Here is a 21,417-nt window from a genome sequence, read left to right as displayed (position 1 = left end):
CTAGCAGCTGATAGGCCACCTTGAGAACAATTCGTCGTGGAGGTATGAGAGGAATTCGATGGCAATCCATGTCTTGTAGAGGGCGCGAAGTTCATCTGCACGAAGCAAGAAGGTCAGAGAAGGCAATATTGAAGAAGAATGCAAAATTGGGAGGAAGTTCATGTACTGTTGCCGCTGAATTTGAGGTCGCAGCAAATGCCGCCTCCGCGGAGGAGTTGCTCCGTTGGTCGCACCGCTCGCTGTAGCTTGTGTTGTGCCGGTCATCTGGTCTGCCAAGGCTTCGGGCGGTGGCGATGGGACAAGGATGCGGCTTCCTGAAGTCAATGGCGGCTTCGCCGCGTCTAGGCGACAAGGGCTCCCTCGCGCCAGCGTCCGCCGTCGCTCGCTCGCCCGTGCCGGTGGCGGGCCAGGAGCTGGAGACGGAGGGGAGGCGGCGGACCAGGCCGGGCAGGAGCTGGGGAAAGAGGGGAGGCGGCAGATCCGGTCGGCCAGGAGCTGGGGAAGGAGGGGAGGCGGCGGATCCGGCGAAGATCGGCGGCCAGGAGGGGAGGAGCGGCGAGGAGGGGGGCTGAGGCGGCTCGGGGTCGAGGGGATCCTGTCGAGGCGTCTCGGATCGAGTGGGATCCTGTCGGGGTGACTCGGGTCAGGCCAGGCTGTTCAGGGAAGTTCGGGAGGGCCTTGTCGGTCCCTATATAGGGGCTGATGTGATCCAAATAACTATTCTGATCCTGGGATTAGAATAGTGCTGTCCTTCACGGAGAAAGTATCGCTCAAGCTTGGGGGAGGCATAAGTCAATGTTATATTCGTGCCCCAATCATGAGCTCTCAAGAGAAATTATTATTCAAAAAAATTATGCTCGGCTTTCTCATAATGATCGATCCATGCTCGATACTTCTTGTACTGGTTCCTATATGAAGAAGGATATTGAATTCAAATGGGATTTATTGGAAAGAATTAAACGCAACTCAGAAGATTGGGAACTCGACGAAGGTAAAGAGTCAGGTATAAACCATAAGTTTGATTGTGTTAAATCCTTTATGGATACCGATGCTTTTCATGATTTTAGCACTAAATATGGACTTGACTCTGAGATAGTAGCTTCTTTCTATGAATCTTTTACTACTCATGTTGATCTCCCTAAGGAGAAGTGGTTTAAATATCATCCTCCCATTGAAGTTAAAGTAGTTGAACCTATTAAAGTTGAAGAAGAAACTATTACTTACAATGTTGATCCTATTGTTCCTACTACTTATATTGAGAAACCACCTTTCCCCGTTAGAATAAGGGATCGTGCTAAAGCTTCAACTATGGTCAACAAAAGTAATATTAGAACACCCAAACCCTCTGAGCAAATTAAAGTTGAACCTAGTATTGCTATGATTAAAGATCTATTGGTTGATAATATTGATGGGCATGTTATTTATTTCTATTAAGAAGCTGCTAGAATTGCCAAACCCGATATGAAAGATAAACATAGACTGTTGTTGGCATGCCTGTTGTTTCTGTTAAAATAGGAGATCATTGTTATCATGGCTTATGTGATGTGGGTGCTAGTGTGAGTTCAATTCCTTATACCTTATATAAAGAAATTATGAATGATATTGCACCTGCTGAAATAGAAGATATTGATGTTACTATTAAGCTTGCTGATAGTGATACTATATCACCAATTGGGATTGTTAAAGATGTTGAAGTCTTTTCTGGGAAGATAAAATATCCTACTGGTTTTCTTGTTCTTGCTTCCCCACAAGATAATTTTTGTCCCATTATATTTGGTAGACCTTGCTTGAATATTGTTAATGCTAAGATAGACTGCGAGAAAGGTATTGTTACTATTGGTTTGGGGGATATGTCTCATGATTTTAATATCTCTTAATTTCGTAGACAACCCCATGATAAAGAATTGCCTAGTAAGGATGAAATAATTGGTCTTGCTTCTATTGTCGTGCCTTTTAGAACAATATTTGCTAGACCATGAAAATGATATGTTTATGAATGAAAGAAGGGAAATAGATGAAGTATTATTTAATCAGGGACCTATTTTGAAACACAATTTTCCTGTTGAAATCCTAGGAGATCCTCCTCCACCTAAGGGTGATCCCGTGTTTGAGCTGAAACAATTACCTCATACTCTGAAACATGCTTATCTTGTTGAAAATGAGCTATATCCTATTATTATTAGTGCTAACCTTTCAGAGCATGAAGAAAAGAAATTATTGAAAACTCTGAAGAAGCACCGCGCCGCTATTGGATATACTCTCGATGATCTTAAGGGCATTAGTCCCACTCTATGTCAGCACAAAATTAAATTGGAGAAATATGCTAAACTGGTTGTCGATCATCAACGACGATTAAATCCTAAGATGAAAGAAGTGGTAAGAAATGAAATACTAAAGCTTCCGGTGGCAGGTATAATTTATCCTATTGCTGATAGTCAATGGGTAAGTCAGGTTCATTGTGTCCCTAATAAGGGAGGTATTACTGTTGTTCCTAATGATAAGAATGAATTGATTCCTCAAAGAGTTTTTACAGGTTATAGAATGGTAATTGATTTTCACAAATTAAATAAAGCTACTAGAAAAGATCATTACCCTCTACCTTTTATTGATCAAATGCTAGAGAGATTATCCAACCATACACATTTTTGCTTTCTAGATGGTTATTCTGGTTTCTCTCAAATACCTGTGTCAAAAGATGATCAAGAGAAAACCACTTTTACTTGCCCTTTCGGTACCTTTTCTTATAGACGTATGCCTTTTGGTTTATACAATGCACCTGCTACCTTTCAAAGATGTATGAATGCTATATCCTCTGATTTCTGTGAAAAGATAGTTGAGGTTTTCATGGATGATTTCTCCATTTACGGAACTTCTTTTGATGATTTCTTAAGCAACCTTGATCGAGTTTTGCAGAGATGTGAAGAAACTAATCTTGTATTGAATTGGGAAAAGTGCCACTTTATGGTTAATGAAGGTATTGTCTTGGGGCATAAAATTTCTGAAACAGGTATTGAAGTTGATAAAGCTAAAGTAGATGCTATTGAAAAGATGTCGTGTCCTAAAGATATCAAAGGTATAAGAAGTTTCCTTGGTCATGCTGGTTTCTATAGGAGGTTTATTAAACACTTTTCTAAAATTTCTAGGCCTCTCACTAATCTCTTGCAAAAGGATGTTCCTTTTGTTTTTAATGATGATTGTGTAGAAGCATTTGAAATACTTAAGGAAGCCTTGATTTCTGCACCTATTGTTCAGCCACCTAATTGGAATTTATCCTTTGAAATTATGTGTGATGCTAGTGATTATGCTGTTGGTGCTGTTCTAGGACAAAGAGTAGATAAGAAATGAAATTTTATTCTGTATGCTAGTAAGACTCTAGACAGTGCCCAGAGAAATTATGCTACCACTGAAAAAGAATTTTTAGCAGTTGTATTTGCGTGTGATAAAGTAACTGCTCACACTAATCATGTTGTTATTAAATATCTTATGGAAACGAAAGATGCTAAACCTAGACTTATTAGATGGGTTCTCTTGCTACAAGAATTGGAATTGCATATTATGGATAGAAAGGGAGCTGAGAACCCTGTTGCACACAACTTGTCTAGGTTAGAAAATGTTCTTGATGACCCACTACCTATTGATGATAGCTTTCCTGATGAACAATTAAATGTCATAAATACTTCTTGTAATACTCCATGGTATGCGAATTATGCGAATTATATTGTTGCTAAATTTATACCACCAAGTTTCACATACCAGCAAAAGAAAAAGATTTTCTATGATTTAAGACATTACTTCTCGGATGACCCACACCTTTATAAAGAAGGAGTAGGTGGTGTTATTAGATGTTGTGTACCTGAGCATGAACAGGGACAGATCCTACGCAAGTGCCACTCCGAGTCTTACGGAGGACACCGCGCTGGAGACAGAACTGCACACAAGGTATTGCAATCTGGTTTCTATTGGCCCACTCTCTTTAAGGACCCTCGTAAGTTTGTCTTGTCTTGTTATGAATGCCAAACAATTGGTAATATTAGTAGACATCGGGAAATGCCTATGAATCATTCACTTGTTATTGAGCCATTTGATGTTTGGGGCTTCGATTATATGGGACCTTTTCCTTCCTTTGATGGGTATACACATATTTTAGTTGTTGTTGATTACGTTACTAAGTGGGTAGAAGCTATTCCAACTAGTAGTGATGATCATAACACTTCTATTAAGATGCTTAAAGAAGTTATTTTTCCGAGGTTTGGAATCCCTAGATATTTAATGATTGATGGTGGTTCACATTTTATTCACGGTGCTTTGTAAGTATGATGTTAATCATAGAATTGCATATCCTTATCATCCTCAGTCCAGTGGTCAAGTAGAATTGAGCAATAGAGAGATCAAATTAATTTTGCAAAAGACTGAGAAATGCTTATAAAGAATTGGTCTAAGAAACTTGATGATGCATTATGGGCTTATATAAATGCTTATAAGAACCCTATGGGTATGTCTCCGTATAAAATGGTTTATGGAAAAGCATGTCACTTACCTCTTTAGCTAGAACATAAGGCATATTGGGCTATTAAAGAGCTCAATTATGATTTCAAACTTGCCAGTGAGAAGAGGTTATTTGACATTAGCTCACTTGATGAATGGAGAACCCAAGCCTATGAGAATGCCAAGTTGTTTAAAGAGAAAGTTAAAAGATGACATGACAAAATGATACAAAAGCGTGAGTTTAATGTAGGTTATCATGTTTTGCTATACAACTCTCGTTTAAGATTTTTTGCAGGAAAGCTTCTCTCTAAATGGGAAGGTTGTTACATTATCGAGGAGGTCTATCGTTCTGGAGCCATAAAGATCAACAACGCCGAAGGCACAAATCCGAAGGTGGTAAACGTCAAAGAATTAAACATTATATCTCAGGTACTCCCATAAATGTTGAGACCAATATAATTAATATCGTAACACCAGAGGAGTACATAAGGGACACTTTCTAGAACATTTCAGACTCCAAAAAGGAATAGGTATGTGGTACGGTAAGTAAACTGATGCCAAAATGTTTCCAATGATAACTTTTGTCCGTTTTGGAATATTTAAAAAATTAGGAAAATTAAAAGTAGCCCGAAGGAGACACGAGGCCACCACAAGGGTGGAGGGCACGCCCCCCGTCCTTATGCCTACCTCGTGTGCTCTCCGAACTCCGTTTTCTTGCACGATACTTCTTTTAGTCGGTAGAAATTCATTATATAATCCCATGAAGTTTTTGACCACCGTACCATGAAAAAATCCTCTATTTTCATTTTGAGTTGTTTTTGTAGTAGATTTGGAGCAAGATGTCTTTGCAACAGTTGGTCGGGGAGAGTCGGGTATCTCACCCGGCACCAGGCCCAAGAGCATACAACGATGCTAACCAATTTGGGCAAGCAACAGAGGAAGAGATGGAGGTTGACTTGAAAAGAGTGGATGCCATGGAGCAGGATCAAGAAGTTACCTCTCGTCTTCATGTTGGAGGAACCTTAGAGCTCGGCAATACCAAACTCGGTCATCCCTCCTAATGCTAGATTTATCTCTTATAAAAATATGAAAAAGAGTGTTAGTTTTTCTCCCGCAGCTATGAAACATCCTTGGGTGATTGTAGCTCTAGCTGTCACGGGTAAACTTCGCAAGGAAATAATGGATCTTATTCAGCAAAAGAATAAGCTCGAGGAGGAGAATCGCATCTTAAGGGGCATCATCACCAAAAATATCACATCATCACCTCCGAAGAAAGAGATCTAAATACATGGGTATGGGAACTCCCCTTGGCAACTGCCAAGCTTGGGGGAGTGCCCCGGTATCGTATCACCATCACATCTTTATCTTTATCGTTTTCCTAGTTCGGTCCTTTTGGTTATATCTTGATCTAGTAGAATAAAGTTTTAGTATGATCTAGCTTTGAGTTTTGCTTCGATCCCTATCTATGTAATCGAGTCCTTGAGATATATATAATAAAGAGTAGTTTTGAGTTGAGGGCTTTTCTTTCTTGCTATGATCTTGTGGGAATTAAATAAAAGAAAGAACAAAAAGAAATAAAAGAGATCATACATTGATCTTATGGAGAGTAATGACTTCACATATAAAGAGTATGATGAATAAAAGTTATTGAGATTTGACAAACATAGTATTGGTCATTGTTGCAATTAATAGGAAGTAGTAAATAAAGATAGGCTTCACATATAAATATACTATCTTGGACATCTTTTGTAATTGCCAGCACTCATTAAAATATGACATGCTAAAAAGTTGATGTTGGGAAAGCAAGAGAACATAATAGGTTATGTTTTCTTATATCCAAATAGAAGTTATATTATCATGGATCATCCAACATGTTGAGCTTTCCTTTCCCTCTCATGCTAGCCAAATTCTTTGCACCAAGTAGAAATACTACTTGTGCTTCCTGCTACCTCTTGAGCATGCGTTGGTTTTCCCTTAAAGAGGAAAGGGTGATGCAGCAAAGTAGCATAAGTATTTCCCTCGGTTTTGAGAACCAAGGTATCAATCCAGTAGGAGATAACACGCAAGTCACCTAGTACCTGCACAAACAATCAAGAATCGCAACCAACGCGATAAAGGGGTTAGCAATCCCTTCATGGTCACTTGAGAAAGTGATATCTGATAAAGATAGTAAGATAAATATTTTTGGTATTTTTGTTGAATATATTGGAAAGTAAAGATTGCAAAATAGTAAACGAGATGCATGTAAATAAAAAGAGATGCAATATAATAAGAAAGAGACCCGGGGGCCATAGGTTTCACTAATGGCTTCTCTCATGATAGCATGTATTATGGTGGGTGAACAAATTACTGTTGAGCAATTGATAGAAGAGTGCATAGTTATGAGAATATCTAGGCAATTATTATGAATATAGGCATCACGTCCGTGTTAAGTAGACCGAAACGATTCTGCATCTACCATCGACTGCTATCCAACATGCATCTAGAGTATTAAGTTCATAAGAACAGAATAATGCTTTAGGCAAGATGACATGATGTAGAGGGATAAACTCAAGCAATAAGATATAAACCTCATCTTTTTATCCTCGATGGAAACAATACAATATGTGCCTTCCCGCCCCTACTGTCACTAGGAAAGGACACAACAAGATTGAACCTGTAACATCCCAAATTTTCAATTTGGAATGTTATACATAGATCATTCATGCATACCATATTTTATTGCATTTTCGTTCCGCAATCCTCGAAACCCTAAGAAACTCAAGGACCCTCGGAGAGAGTTGGGGATTTCCCGGTTTTCATATTTGGTTTTTATCAAATAATGAAACGAGGATTTTTTTATTTTGATTATTTTTCTCTCTGAAAAATATTTCATAATAAAAATATATGAGAGGAGATAATAAGACTTCTCCAAAATAATTGAAATATTGGAGGAAAAATATTAAAATCATTTATTTGATTTTATTTGGATTTTATTTGCAATTAGAAAAATTTCACGTTTTCAAAATTGCTTTTTAGGGCCAAGAAAATGTTCATCTCGTTCTAAATATTTTATTTAGACGGTGAAATTTTGTTTTGGCATTTTTAGATTTTTATTTTATTTTCTAGGATTTTTTTCTGTTCGGCGGAATTGTTTAAAAAAACTTCGGGCGCCGACTGGGCCGTAACCCTGCCGGGCCGGCCCAACCACCCCGCGCCGCCGCCTTCCCTCGCGTGCGCGCGCGCCACTGCCGACTCGGACGAGGAGTCCGACCGGAACTCCTCCTCGCCACCTTGGCCCCTCCTGCAAGCCCCCCCTCTTTATATACTCCTCCCCCCGAGCCGCCACCACCACCAACCACCGCCGCCAGCCGCGCCGCCGCTACAGCCGCGTCGCGCCGCCGCTGAGCCCCACCATCCCGCAAAGCCGCCGCCCCAATCCCGCCTCGCCGGAGGTACCGCGTCGATCCGTCGCCGCCGGTTTTTTTTAAAACCGTCCGTTTTTTTAGAAAACCCTAGTTCATTTTTTTAGATCGGTTTGCCAGTTTTTCCCGGTTCTTCTATTTAGCGGATGTTCGTCCGTACATTCATTTTAATGAACGGTTTTTGCCCGTTAGTTACAGCTAACGAACGCTCGTTCCTTAGTCTGTTTGTCAGTTTTCTTTTTATCGAATTTTTCCGCGATTATTCTCGATCACGATTTCTGATCTGATTTTCGTTTCTATTTATCTTTTCGCTCGTTAGTCGGAATCAGGCGATTCAAACGCCTAGATCTTCGTCTCGAGACCCTCTTTCCTCTTAACCAACTTGAACAAGATTTTGATACTGTAAAATTTGACCATAGTTCAGATTAGTAAACGGATCTTGTTTCCTTCGCTGTTTGAGTTTCGTTGCTCCGTTTGATTTGATTCTTTTTGCAAATCGGAGTTCTTAAGTTGAACTTTCCGATTATATCTTCTTATTTGAGTTTTACCCATGCTTCGTTGATTTTTTCTTATGTATGCTATTGTTTGTTTGCGATAGAATTCCCGGAGTGCGAAGCGTGTTATTTGGAGTCTCTAGGTTACGCGGATCGTCAGCAAGGCAAGTAACACTTTGATCATATCCCTTTATCACCCAGTTTTTATGCATTAGTTCCAATCCTCAAACATTGCATGGTTAGGATGTCATTAACATGTGGGTTGGGAAGTAGTTGATGAGGTAGAACCTATTACCCTGTTACTTTCAAACCCTGGGAGTTACTTCTACGTGTTGCTTATATTGCTATGCTATGCTTGTAGACGTGGTTTGGGTGAGTGAAATCCATGACAGATGTGAGATTGTTAATTAATGGTTCAACTTAAGGTGGCAACTTAAATACACATCTGGGTGGATTGAGCCACCTAGTGTACCCAGTGTTGCCTGTATATTTGGAAATCCCGGAGTACCCATGTGATCTTCCTATGGACCGCCACCCAGGCTCAAAGGGAACTGAGATGATTCATGCTAGAAACTTCCGTGTGCAGCCACAAGCTATTATGGGCTCTAGCATAGTTGAGTAAGTTACATGAAGCTCTTAAAGAGGTAGATCAGCAGGTAGTGGGTTTGTAGGTTTGGTATGGTCTACCTAGAGTAGAGAGTTCATGTTTCTGCAAGACTGTGTCTCGGTCATCCGTTTCTCAAACACCATGTCATGCAAGAAATCCAATGGAGGAGATCGAGTCTTGTGGGGAAAAGTGCGCAAACCTCTGCAGAGTGTACAAACTAATCATGGTTAGCCGTGTCCCCGGTTATGGACAATCTTGAGTATCTAGTACTTGGAGTATCTGAAGTATCTCATCACTCTTAATTAATATTGTTGGGTTGTTAATCACTTTAATTGGGATTGAGTTGGAGGAACCTTCTCAATGATGTTTCAACTACCATGATAGTTAAATTAAAATCTATTCCTTTGTCGTAGGGAAAAATTGGCTTTTCGCAAAAACTGTAACCATAGAGCTTTCCACCAGCCAAATATGCATGTAGTGATAGCATTATTCTGTTCTTGCTCTACTATGTTACTTTGCCAGCATATTCCATGTGTTGACCCATTTTCGGGCTGCAACGTATTATGTTGCAGACTTTTCAGACAAGGAGTAAGGTTCGCTAGGTCGTTGTCGTGCAGCTCAGCTATGTCATTGGAGTTGATGGACTCACTTTATCTTCCAAGCCTTCCGCTGTTATCATATTAGATGGCCTTAAGCCATATTTATTGTAGTAAGTTCTCTTTTGAGACATCCGATGTAATAAGTGTGTGATTGCTACTCTGTTATAAATCCTTCGAGTACTGTGTGTGTCAGCATTACCGATCCAGGGATGACACTGAAGCACAGAGACTTGACCGTTTGAGGTCGGGTTGCTACAAAGATGGTATCAGAGCACACGCTGAGTGTAGGACACGACCACTAAGCTAAAACCCTAGATCACTATTCTCTTCTCATTTCTCACTCCTCTCCATTTTCCCCTCTTTAGGATGGCGGACGCAAGGAACAAGTTTGCACAATCGGATGAAGACGCACCTTTTGGACGACACTTGAAGGAAGTCACTAGGTACCTGAACATAGGAATAGCAAGCTTCACTGGGACTTACAACGCCACTTTACCTGAAGAGGAGCGATGGATGATTCAAGTTCAAGTTCCAGGAAGGACATTCACGCTAGTCACTAAGCCCATAGAGTTTTCCTTCGACGCACCAACCTGGAGTTTAGGAAAGAGTATGGCTGCTCACATCACCATGGGACGCATTGGAGAAGTATATCACAAGGATCTTAAGGACACTATCTACCAGATATGTGGGCGCCGAGACGAGCAATGGGAGATGATCAGCACCAGGAAGGATAGATCAATTGCAGCTTTCATCCAGGAACTAAACCAACACATTCAACGCCAGGAGAATCAGATGTGCGCAGACATGATAGATTCGAAGAAGGCGAAGACAAGGATCATCGAGCTGGAAGAAGAACTTAAGTCTACACGCGATGGATATGTGGAGGAAATTGTGACACTACTAGAGAAGAACGGTGACCTGATTAAGAAGATTGGAATATTCATGGGAGACCCCACTCCAGTAGAAGATGAAGAACCCAAGGAGATTCGTTTGGAGGACTACATCATCATCGACGACACCGACTCCGACCCTAGTGATGATGATTTTGAAGATGAAGCTAGAGCAAATATCATGGAGTCTTCCACCGATCAATATTTCTAGATGACCACCCAATGATTAGTAGTATTCCCCATGTATTTAGTAGTAGTTGAGCCCTTTTGCGATAGTTCTAGACCGCTTGTATGCCCTTGCTTGATTGATTGAGTGAATTGATTGTGTTTGTCTCATGTGCATATGGGTTGTGCCTTCTCATTAGACCTCATTCTATTCTAATCTCTTCCATCTAAACCCATCAGATGCCTCCGAGACGTGACCCCGGATTTGCCTTCCCGCCGGAGCTCACTCAGTTGATCCAGCAACAGAACACCTTGATGCAATTACTAGTTCAGAACCAGGGCAACAACAATAACAACCCGCCGCCAGTGGACAACCTAGCCCGTTTTCTAAGCTTACAACCGCCGGTGTTTTCCAGTAGCACCGAGCCTATAGTTGCTGATGATTGGCTACACCGTATTGGAAGGGATTTGACCACCACAGGTTGCACAGATGCTGAGAAGGTGCGTTTTGCCGCACATCAATTGGATGGACCAGCAGCCTCATGGTGGGAGAATTACACGGCCACTCTCCCCATAGCCAACGTCACTTGGGACTAGTTTCAGCAAGCTTTCCGCACAGCCCATGTCTCAACTGGAGCCATGAATCTGAAGAAGCGTGAGTTTCGCAACTTATGCCAGGGGAACCATACTGTGGCTCAGTACGTGGATGAGTTTAGCAAGCTATCTCGCTGTGCCCTTGATGACATGGCCACAGATGCCGCGAAGCAGGAGAAGCTTATGGAAGAGCTGAATGATGAGATGAGTATGCAGTTGATGGTAGCAACCTTCAACAACTACCAGGAGTTGGTAGATAAGGCTCTTATGATTGAAGGGAAGCAGCAGCATATTGAGAGCCGTAAGAGGAAGTATGGACAAGGGAGGTATAACTCAGGAGCTCAGTAGAAGCCTCACCTAACCCCGAACTCAGGAGGACTTGTTCATAACCATGGAGGTCATAAACACACCAGAGGAGGATCGCATAACCACAATGGTACTAAGAATGGGAATGGGAACGGAGCCAATAACAATCAGAACCGCCCCAATCCAGCCACACCCGCCAAAAGAGATCTAAGTCACGTTACTTGCTTAAAGTGCGGGAAGACTGAACACTATGCCACGGAGTGCCCTGAAGGAAAGAATGGAAACGGAAATGGGGGCGCTGGGAAGAAGCCCAATCCATTCAACAAAGGACAAGTGAACCACGTTAACATGGAGGAGGTTGAAGAGCAGCCGGGCACGGTAATAGGTAAGTTTTTGGTTAAGTCATTTACCGCTCTTGTTCTATTTGATACTGGTGCATCGCATTCATACATATCAAGGGGATTCATGGATAAGTTTAAACTACCAACCCAAACCCTTAGGACCCCTCTCTTAGTGAGTTCACCTGGAGCAGAGTATATGTCTAGTCGATGGTGTGACCAGATACCCCTAACCATTGGAAGCCATGTTTTTCGGTCCGACCTAATTATCTTGGAGTCACAAGGATTGGATGTGATATTAGGTATGGACTGGAAGTCAAAGTATGGAGGAAGCATTGACTGTGCTAGTAAGTCGATTTATCTCACCACCCCGGAGGGAAAAAGGATTAAGTATGTATCTAGGCATGTGCCTAGGAGGAGCCAAGTGAATACCCTCATGGGAGTTGTTCAGGAGGAAGTGCCTGTAGTGAGGGATTACCCGGATGTTTTTCCAGAGGAGTTACCAGGCATGCCACCGGATCGAGACATCGAGTTTTTGATAGAGCTATTGCCAGGGATAGGGCCAACATCCAAGAGACCCTATCGAATGCCCGCAAATGATCTGGAGGGAATTAAGAAATAGATCAAGGAGTTATTGGAGAAAGGATACATTCGAAGGAGTTCATCACCTTGCGGGCCCCAGTGCTTTTGGTTGAGAAGAAGGATAAATCCCTAAGAATGGTTGTTGATTATCGGGCCTTGAATGAAGTGACGATCAAGAACAAGTACCCACTGCCGATGATCAATGATCTGTTTGATCAGCTGCAAGGAGCTAAGGTGTTTTCGAAGATCGATTTGCGATTGGGATACCATCAGTTGAAGATGCGAGAGAAAGATATATCAAAGACATCATTCACCACACGTTACAGATTATATGAGTATACAGTCATGTCGTTTGGACTGACTAACTCCCCTGCCTATTTCATGAGCATGATGAACAAGGTGTTCATGGAATATTTGGACAAGTTTGTTGTGGTGTTTATTGATGATATTATGGTATACTCGAAGAATGAAGAGGAGCACAAGGAGCATTTGTGTTTAGTTCTCGAGAAACTCAGGGAACAGCAGTTGTATGCCAAGTTCAGCAAATGCGAGTTTTGGTTGAAGGAAGTTGGATTCCTTGGACATGTTATATCAGGAGAAGGTATAGCAGTAGACCCCAGCAAGGTTCAATCAGTCACTGAATGGTTAGCGCCCACTTCAGTTAGCGAGATCCGCAGTTTTCTTGGACTCGCAGGATACTATCAGAGATTCATTGAGAATTTTTCCAAGATTGCGAAGCCAATGACGGTGTTATTGAAGAAGGATACCAAGTTTAAATGGACGGAAGATTGTGAGGCAAGTTTCCAGGAGTTGAAGAAACGTTTGACGACAGCCCCAGTGCTGACGCTGCCAAATATACATAAGGATTTCCATGTGTATTGCGAGGCCTCTCGCTTGGGACTTGGATGTGTGTTTATGCAGCACGGAAGAGTTGTTTCGTATGCCTCGCGACAACTAAAACCTCACGAGTTGAATTATGCCACGCATGATTTGGAGTTAGCAGTCGTAGTGCATGCATTGAAGACTTGGAGACATTACCTTATTGGAAATTGTTGTGATGTGTACACGGATCATAAGAGTTTGAAGTACATCTTCACACAAAAGGAATTGAACCTTAGGCAGAGGAGATGGTTGGAGCTTATAAAGGATTATGACTGAAGCTGCACTATCACCCAGGAAAGGCCAATGTCGTAGCAGACGCCTTGAGCCGAAAGAGTTATGCTAATGTCCTTGAAGGTAAGGGAGTGCCAAAGGAGTTAGCAGAGGATATCATGGAACTTCGATTAGAGATTGTTCCTAGAGGTTTTGTTGCAACGATGGAAGTTCAATCAACGATGTTGGGTAAGATTCGGCAAGCTCAGAAGGACGACAAAGAGATTGCCGAGATAAAGGAGAGAATGAGCGAAGGAAAGGCCAAAGGTTTTCGTGAGGATGAGCACGACACCTTATGGTTTGAGGACCGAGTTTATGTGCCCAATAACACAGAGATCAGGAAGTTAATACTGCAGGAGGCCCATGACTCATCATACTCGATACACCCCAGAAACACCAAGATGTATTTGGATTTGAAGGAACGTTTCTGGTGGACGGGTATGAAGAAGGATATTGCCGAATATGTAGCTATATGTGATGTATGTCAGAGAGTGAAGGCAGAGCATCAAAAGCCGGCAGGATTGTTATAGCCCATGTCGATACCCGAATGGAAGTGGGATAAACTTGGCATGGACTTTATCACCGGATTGCCCAGGACCAAATCAGGATATGATTCCATATGGGTAGTAGTTGATCGCTTGACCAAAGTGGCTCACTTTATCCCAGTGAAAACCACTTACACAAGTGTGAAGTTGGCCAAGATATATATGTCCAGGATCGTATGTCTGCATGGAGTTCCGAGGACCATCGTATCAGATAGAGGAACGCGGTTTACCTCAAAGTTTTGGCATCAGTTACACCAGACTTTGGGAACGAGATTGGAGTTCAGTAACGCATTTCACCCGCAGACGGATGGACAGACCGAGAGAGTCAACCAGATTCTGGAAGATATGCTGAGAGCCTATGCGCTAGATTATGGATCTAGTTGGGATGACAATTTGCCTTATGCAGAGTTCTCATACAACAATAGCTACCAAGCCAGTTTGAAGATGGCACCGTTTGAAGCCCTGTATGGACGAAGGTGGAGAACACCGTTGATGTGGGATGAAGTAGGAGGCCGACAGTTGTTTGGACCGGACTTGATCAAGGAGTCTGAAGAGAAAGTTAAGTTGATTCGTGATAGATTGAAGATTGCTCAGTCCAGGCAGAAGAGTTATGCAGACTCGAAATGCCAGGAGGTAACCTATGAAATTGGAGATAGAGCATATCTGCGAGTATCCCCCTTGCAAGGAGTGAAACGTTTTGGAGTTAAAGGAAAGTTAGCCCCGATATTTGTAGGACCCTATCCCGTTTTGGAACGGATGGGACAAGTTGCCTACAAGTTGGAGTTACCTGAAGGACTGTCAGGAGTTCATGACGTGTTCCACATTTCGTAGTTGAAGAAGTGTCATGCTGAGATGGCCGATATACCATTAAGAGATACAGTACCCTTGGAGGCGATTCAGTTGGACAGTGATTTGACATATGAGGAAAAGCGAGTTAAGATTCTTGAGTTTGCCAGCCGAGTCACCTGCAGCAAGGTTATCAAGTTTTGCAAAGTTCAGTGGAGTCACCATACCGAGGATGAAGCCACCTGGGAACGAGAGGATGATCTACGCAAAGACCACCCACACCTATTTTCTAGCCAAACCGAATCTCGAGGGCGAGATTCATCTTAAGGGGCGTAGGTTTGTAACATCCCAAATTTTCAATTTGGAATGTTATACATAGATCATTCATGCATATCATATTTTATTGCATTTTTGTTCTGCAATCCTCGAAACCCTAAGCAACTCAAGGACCCTCGGAGAGAGTTGGGGATTTCCCGGTTTTCATATTTGGTTTTTATCAAATAATGAAACGAGGATTTTTTATTTTGATTATTTTTCTCTCTGAAAAATATTTCATAATAAAAATATATGAGAGAAGATAATACGAATTCTCCAAAATAATTGAAATATTGGAGGAAAAATATTAAAATCATTTATTTGATTTTATTTGGATTTTATTTGCAATTAGAAAAATTGCACATTTTTCAAAATTGCATTTTAGGGCCAAGAAAATTTTCATCTTGTTCTAAATATTTCATTTAGACGGTGAAAATTTGTTTTGGCATTTTTAGATTTCTATTTTATTTTCTAGGATTTTTTTCTGTTCGGCGGAATTGTTTTAAAAAAAACTTCGGGTGCCGACTGGGCCGAAACCTAACCGAGCCGCCCAACCGCCCGCGCCGCCGCCTTCCCTCGCGCGCGCGTGCTGCCGCCGACTCGAGCGAGGAGTCCGGCCGGGACTCCTCCTCGCCACCGGCTTGGCCCCTCCTCCAAGCCCCCCTCTTTATATACTCCTCCCCCGAGCCGCCACCACCACCAACCACCACCGCCAGCCCCGCCGCCGAGCCTCGCAGCCGCGCCACCGCTCACGCCTCACCGCCGCCTTGCCTCGCTGCGCCGCCGCCGAGCCCTGCTGCCCCACGAAGCCGCCGCCCCAATCCCGCCTCGCCGGAGGTACCGCGCCGATCCGTCGCCGCAGGGTTTTTTTAGAAAACCCTAGTTCGTTTTTTAGATCGGTTCACCGATTTTTCCCAGTTCTTCTATTTAGCGAACATTCGTCCATATGTTCGTTTTAACAAACGGTTTTCGCCCGTTAGTTACAGCTAACAAACGCTCGTCCGTTAGTCTGTTTGTCAGTTTTCTTTTTATCAGATTTTTCTGCGATTATTCTCGATCGCGATTTCTGATCCGATTTTCGTTTCTGTTTATCTTTTCGCACGTTAGTCGTAATCAGGCGATTCAAACGCCTAGATCTTTGTCTCGACACCCTCTTTCCTCTTAACCAATTTGAACAAGATTTTGGTAATGTAAAATTTGACCTTAGTTCAGATTAGTAAACGGATCTTGTTTCCTTCACCGTTTGAGTTTCGTTGCTCCGTTTGATTTGATTCTTTTTGCAAATCGGAGTTTTTAAGTTGAACTTTCCGGTTAGATCTTCTTATTTGAGTTTTACCCGTGCTTCGTTGATTGTTGCTTATGTATGCTATTGTTTGTTTACGATAGAATTCCTGGAGTGTGAAGCGTGTTATTTGGAGTCTCTAGGTTACGCGGATCATCAGCAAGGCAAGTAACACTTTGATCATATCCCTTTATCACCCAGTTTTTATGCATTCGTTCCAATCCTCAAACATTGCATGGTTAGGATGTCATTAACATGTGGGTTGTGAAGTAGTTGATGAGGTAGAACCTATTACCCTGTTACTTTCAAACCCTAGGAGTTACTTCTACGCGTTGCTTATATCGCTATGCTATGCTCGTAGACGTGGTTTGGGTGAGTGAAATCCATGACAGATGTGAGATTCTCAATTAATGGTTCAACTTAAGGTTGCAACTTAAATACACATCTGGGTGGATTGAGGCACCTGGAGTACCCAGTGTTGCATGTATTTTTGGAAATCCCAGAGTACCCGTGTGATCTTCCTATGGACCACCACCCAGGCTCAAAGGGAACTGAGATGATTCATGCTAGAAACTTCCGTGTGCGGCCACAAGCTATTATGGGCTCTAGCATAGTTGAGTAAGTTATGTGAAGCTCTTGAAGAGTTAGATCAGCAGGTAGTGGGTTTGTAGGTTTGGTATGGTCTACCCGGAGTAGAGAGTTAATGTTTCTGAAAGACTGTGTCTCGGTCATCCGTTTCTCAAACACCATGCCGTGCGAGAAATCCAACGGAGGAGATCGAGTCTTGTGGGGAAAAGTGCACAAACCTCTGCAGAGTGTATAAACTAATCATGGTTAGCCGTGTCCTCGGTTATGGACAATCTTGAGTATCTAGTACTTGGAGTATCTGAAGTATCTCATCACTCTTAATTAATATTGTTGGGTTGTTAATCACTTTAATTGGGATTGAGTTGGAGGAACCTTCTCAATGATGTTTCAACTACCATGATAGTTAAATTAAAATCTATTCCTTTGTCGTAGGGAAAAATTGGCTTTTCACAAAAACTGTAACCATAGAGCTTTCCACCAGCCAAATATGCATGTAGTGATAGCATTATTCTGTTCTTGCTCTACTGAGTTACTTTGCCAGCATATTCCATGTGCTGACCCGTTTTCAGGCTGCAACGTATTATGTTGCAGACTTTTCAGAAGAGGAGTAAGGTTTGTTAGGTCGTTGCCGTGCAGCTCAGCTATGCCATTGGAGTTGATGGACTCACTTTATCTTCCAAGCCTTCCGCTGTTATCGTATTAGATGGCCTTAAGCCATATTTATTGTAATAAGTTCTCTTTTGAGACATCCGATGTAATAAGTGTGTGATTGCTACTCTGTTATAAATCATTCGAGTACTGTGTGCGTCAGCATTACCGATCCAGGGATGACACTAAAGCACAGAGACTTGACCGTTTGAGGTTGGGTCGCTACAGAACCTAAAGCTAAGCACTTCTCCCATTGCAAGCAAGATCAATCTAGTAGGCCAAACTAAACCGATAATTCGAAGAGACTTGCAAAGATATCAAATCATGCATATAAGAATTCAGAGAAGAACCAAATATTTTTCATAGATAAACTTGATCATAAATCCACAATTCATCGGATCTCGACAAACACACCGCAAAAAGTAAGAACATCGAGGAGAACTTTGTATTGAGAACCGAAGAGAGAGAAGAAGCAATCTAGATAATAACTATGGACCCGAAGGTCTATGGTAAACTACTCACACATCATCGGAGAGGCTATGGTGTTGATGTAGAAGCCCTCCATGATCGAATCCCTCTCCGACAGATTGCCGGAAAAGGCCCCAGATGGGATCTCACGGATACAGAAGATTGCGGCGGTGGAAAAGTGGTTTCGTGGCTCCCCCTGATGTTTTTAGGGTATAAGAGTATGTATAGGCAAAAGAAGTACGTCGGTGGTGAAGGAAATATGCCCTAGAGGCAATAATAGAGTTTTTATGTATATTTCCTTATATCATGATAAATGTTTATTATTCATGCTAGAATTGTATTAACTGGAAATTTAGTACATGTGTGAATACATAGAGAAACAGAGTGTCACTAGTATGCCTCTACTTGACTAGCTCGTTGAATCAATGATGGTTATGTTTCCTGACCATAGACATGAGTTGTCATTTGATTAATGGGATCACATCATTGGAGAATGATGTGATTGACTTGACCCATCCATTAGCTTAGCACGATGATCGTTTAGTTTGTTGCTATTGCTTTCTCTGTAACTTATACATGTTCCTATGACTATGAGATCATGCAACTTCGAATATCGGAGGAACACTTAGTGTGCTATAAAATGTCACAACGTAACTGGGTGACTATAAAGATGCTCTACAGGTGTCTCCAATGGTGTTTGTTGATTTGGCATAGATCGAGATTAGGATTTGTCACTCCGAGTATCGGAGAGGTATCTCTAGGCCCTCTCGGTAATGCACATCACTATAAGCCTTGCAAGCAATGTGACCAATGAGTTAGTTGCTGGACGATGCATTACGGAACGAGAAAAGAAACTTGCCGGTAATGAGATTGAACTAGGTATTGAAATACTGATGATCGAATCTCGGTCAAGTAACATACCGATGACAAAGGGAACAACGTATATTGTTATGCGGTTTGACCGATAAAGATCTTCGTAGAATATGTGGGAGCCAATATGAACATCCAGGTTCCGCTATTGGTTATTGACCGGAGATGTGTCTCGGTCATGTCTACATAGTTCTCGACCCCGTAGGGTCCGCATGCTTAACGTTCGGTGACGATCGATATTATGAGTTTATGTGTTTTGATGTACCGAAGATAATTCGAAGTCCCAAATGTGATCACGGACATGACGAGGAGTCTCAAAATGGTCGAGACATAAATATTGATATATTGGATGGCTATATTCGGACACGGAAGTGTTCCATGTGATTTCGGAGAAAACCGGAGTGCCGGAGGGTTACCGGAACCCCCCTCCCCCCCCCCCCCGGGGGGGGGGGGAACTAATGGGCCACATGGGCCTTAGTGGAGAAAGAGGACCGGCCAAGGCAGGGCCACGTGCCCCTCCCCCTCTAGTCCGAATTGGACTAGGGAAGGGGGTGACGCCCCCCTTTCCTTCTCCCTTCTCCTCTCCTTCCTTCCCCCTTCCTCCTCCTAGCTGGACTAGGAAAGGGGGAGTCCTAGTCCTAGTCCAACTAGGAGGAGGACTCCTCCCCTCCTTGGCGTTCCCCAAGGGACAGCCAGCCTCCCTCCTTGCTCCTTCATATACGGGGGCAGGGGGCACCCTAGAACACACAAGTTGATCATTGATCCCTTAGCCGTGTGCGGTGCCCCCCACCACCATAATCCACCTCGGTCATATCGTCGTAGTGCTTAGGCGAAGCCCTGCGCCAGTAGCTTCATCATCACCGTCATCACACCGTCATGCTGACGAAGCTCTCCCTCGACACTCATCTGGATCGAGAGTTCGTGGGATGTCACCGAGCCGAACGTGTGCAGATCGTGGAGGTGTCGTACTTTCGGTACTAGGATCGGTCGGATTGTGAAGACGTACGACTACATCAACCGCGTTGTCATAACGCTTCCGCTTATGGTCTACCAGGGTACATGGACAACACTCTTTCCCTATCATTGCCATGCATCACCATGATAGATCTTGCAGGTGCGTAGGAATTTTTTTGAAATTACTGCGTTCCCCAACAGTGGTATCAGAGCCAGGACTATGCATAGATGTTATATGCACGAGTAGAACACAAATGAGTTGTGGACGTGGGTATATACATATTGCTTGTCGTCACTAGTTGATTCTTGATTCGATGGTATTGTTCGATGAAGCGGCCCAGACCGACATTATGTGTACGCTTAAGCGAGACTGGTTCTACCGACGTGCTTCGCACACAGGTGGCTGGTGGGTGTTAGTTTCTCCAACTTTAGTTGAATCAGATTCAATGAACAGGGTTCTTTCTGAAGATCAAAAAGGAATCACTATACCGCGTTGTGGTTTTTGATGCGTAGGTAAGAACGGTTCTTGCTCAGCCCATAGCAGCCATGTAAAACTTGCAACAACAAAGTAGAGGACGTCTAACTTGTTTTTGCAGGGCATGTTGTGATGTGATATGGTCAAGACATGATGCTAAATTTTATTGTATGAGATGATCATGTTTTGTAACACAGTTATCGGCAACTGGAAGGAGCCATATGGTTGTCGCTTTATTGTATGAAATTCAATCGCCGTGTAATTGCTTTAATTTATCACTAAGCGGTAGTGATAGTCGTAGAAGCAATAGTTGGCAAGACAACAATGATGCTTCGATGGAGATCAAGGTGTCAAGCCGGTGACGATGATGATCGTGACGGTGCTTTGGAGATGGAGATCAAAGGCACAAGATGATGATGGACATATTATATCACATATATTGATTGCATGTGATGTTTATCCTTCATGCATCTTATTTTGCTTAGTTCAACGGTAGCATTGTAAGATTATCTCTCACTAAATTTCAAGGTATAAGTGTTCTCCCTGAGTATGCACCATTGCTACAGTTCGTCGTGCTGGGACACCACGTGATGATCGGGTGTGATGAGCTCTACGTTCACATACAACAGGTGCAAGCCAGTTTTGCACACGTAGAATACTCGGGTTAAACTTGACGAGCCTAGCATATGCAAATATGGCCTCGGAACACTGAGACCGAAAGGTCGAGCGTGAATCATATAGTAGATATGATCAACATAGTGATGTTCACCATTGAAAACTACTCCATCTCACGTGATGATCAGACATGGTTTAGTTGATATGGATCACGTGATCACTTAGATGATTAGAGGGATGTCTATCCAAGTGGGA

This window comes from Triticum aestivum, chromosome 7A (genome assembly GCF_018294505.1).
Source record: "Triticum aestivum cultivar Chinese Spring chromosome 7A, IWGSC CS RefSeq v2.1, whole genome shotgun sequence".
In the NCBI taxonomy this organism is placed as follows: Eukaryota; Viridiplantae; Streptophyta; class Magnoliopsida; order Poales; family Poaceae; genus Triticum; species Triticum aestivum.
This window is presented reverse-complemented; position numbering follows the sequence as displayed.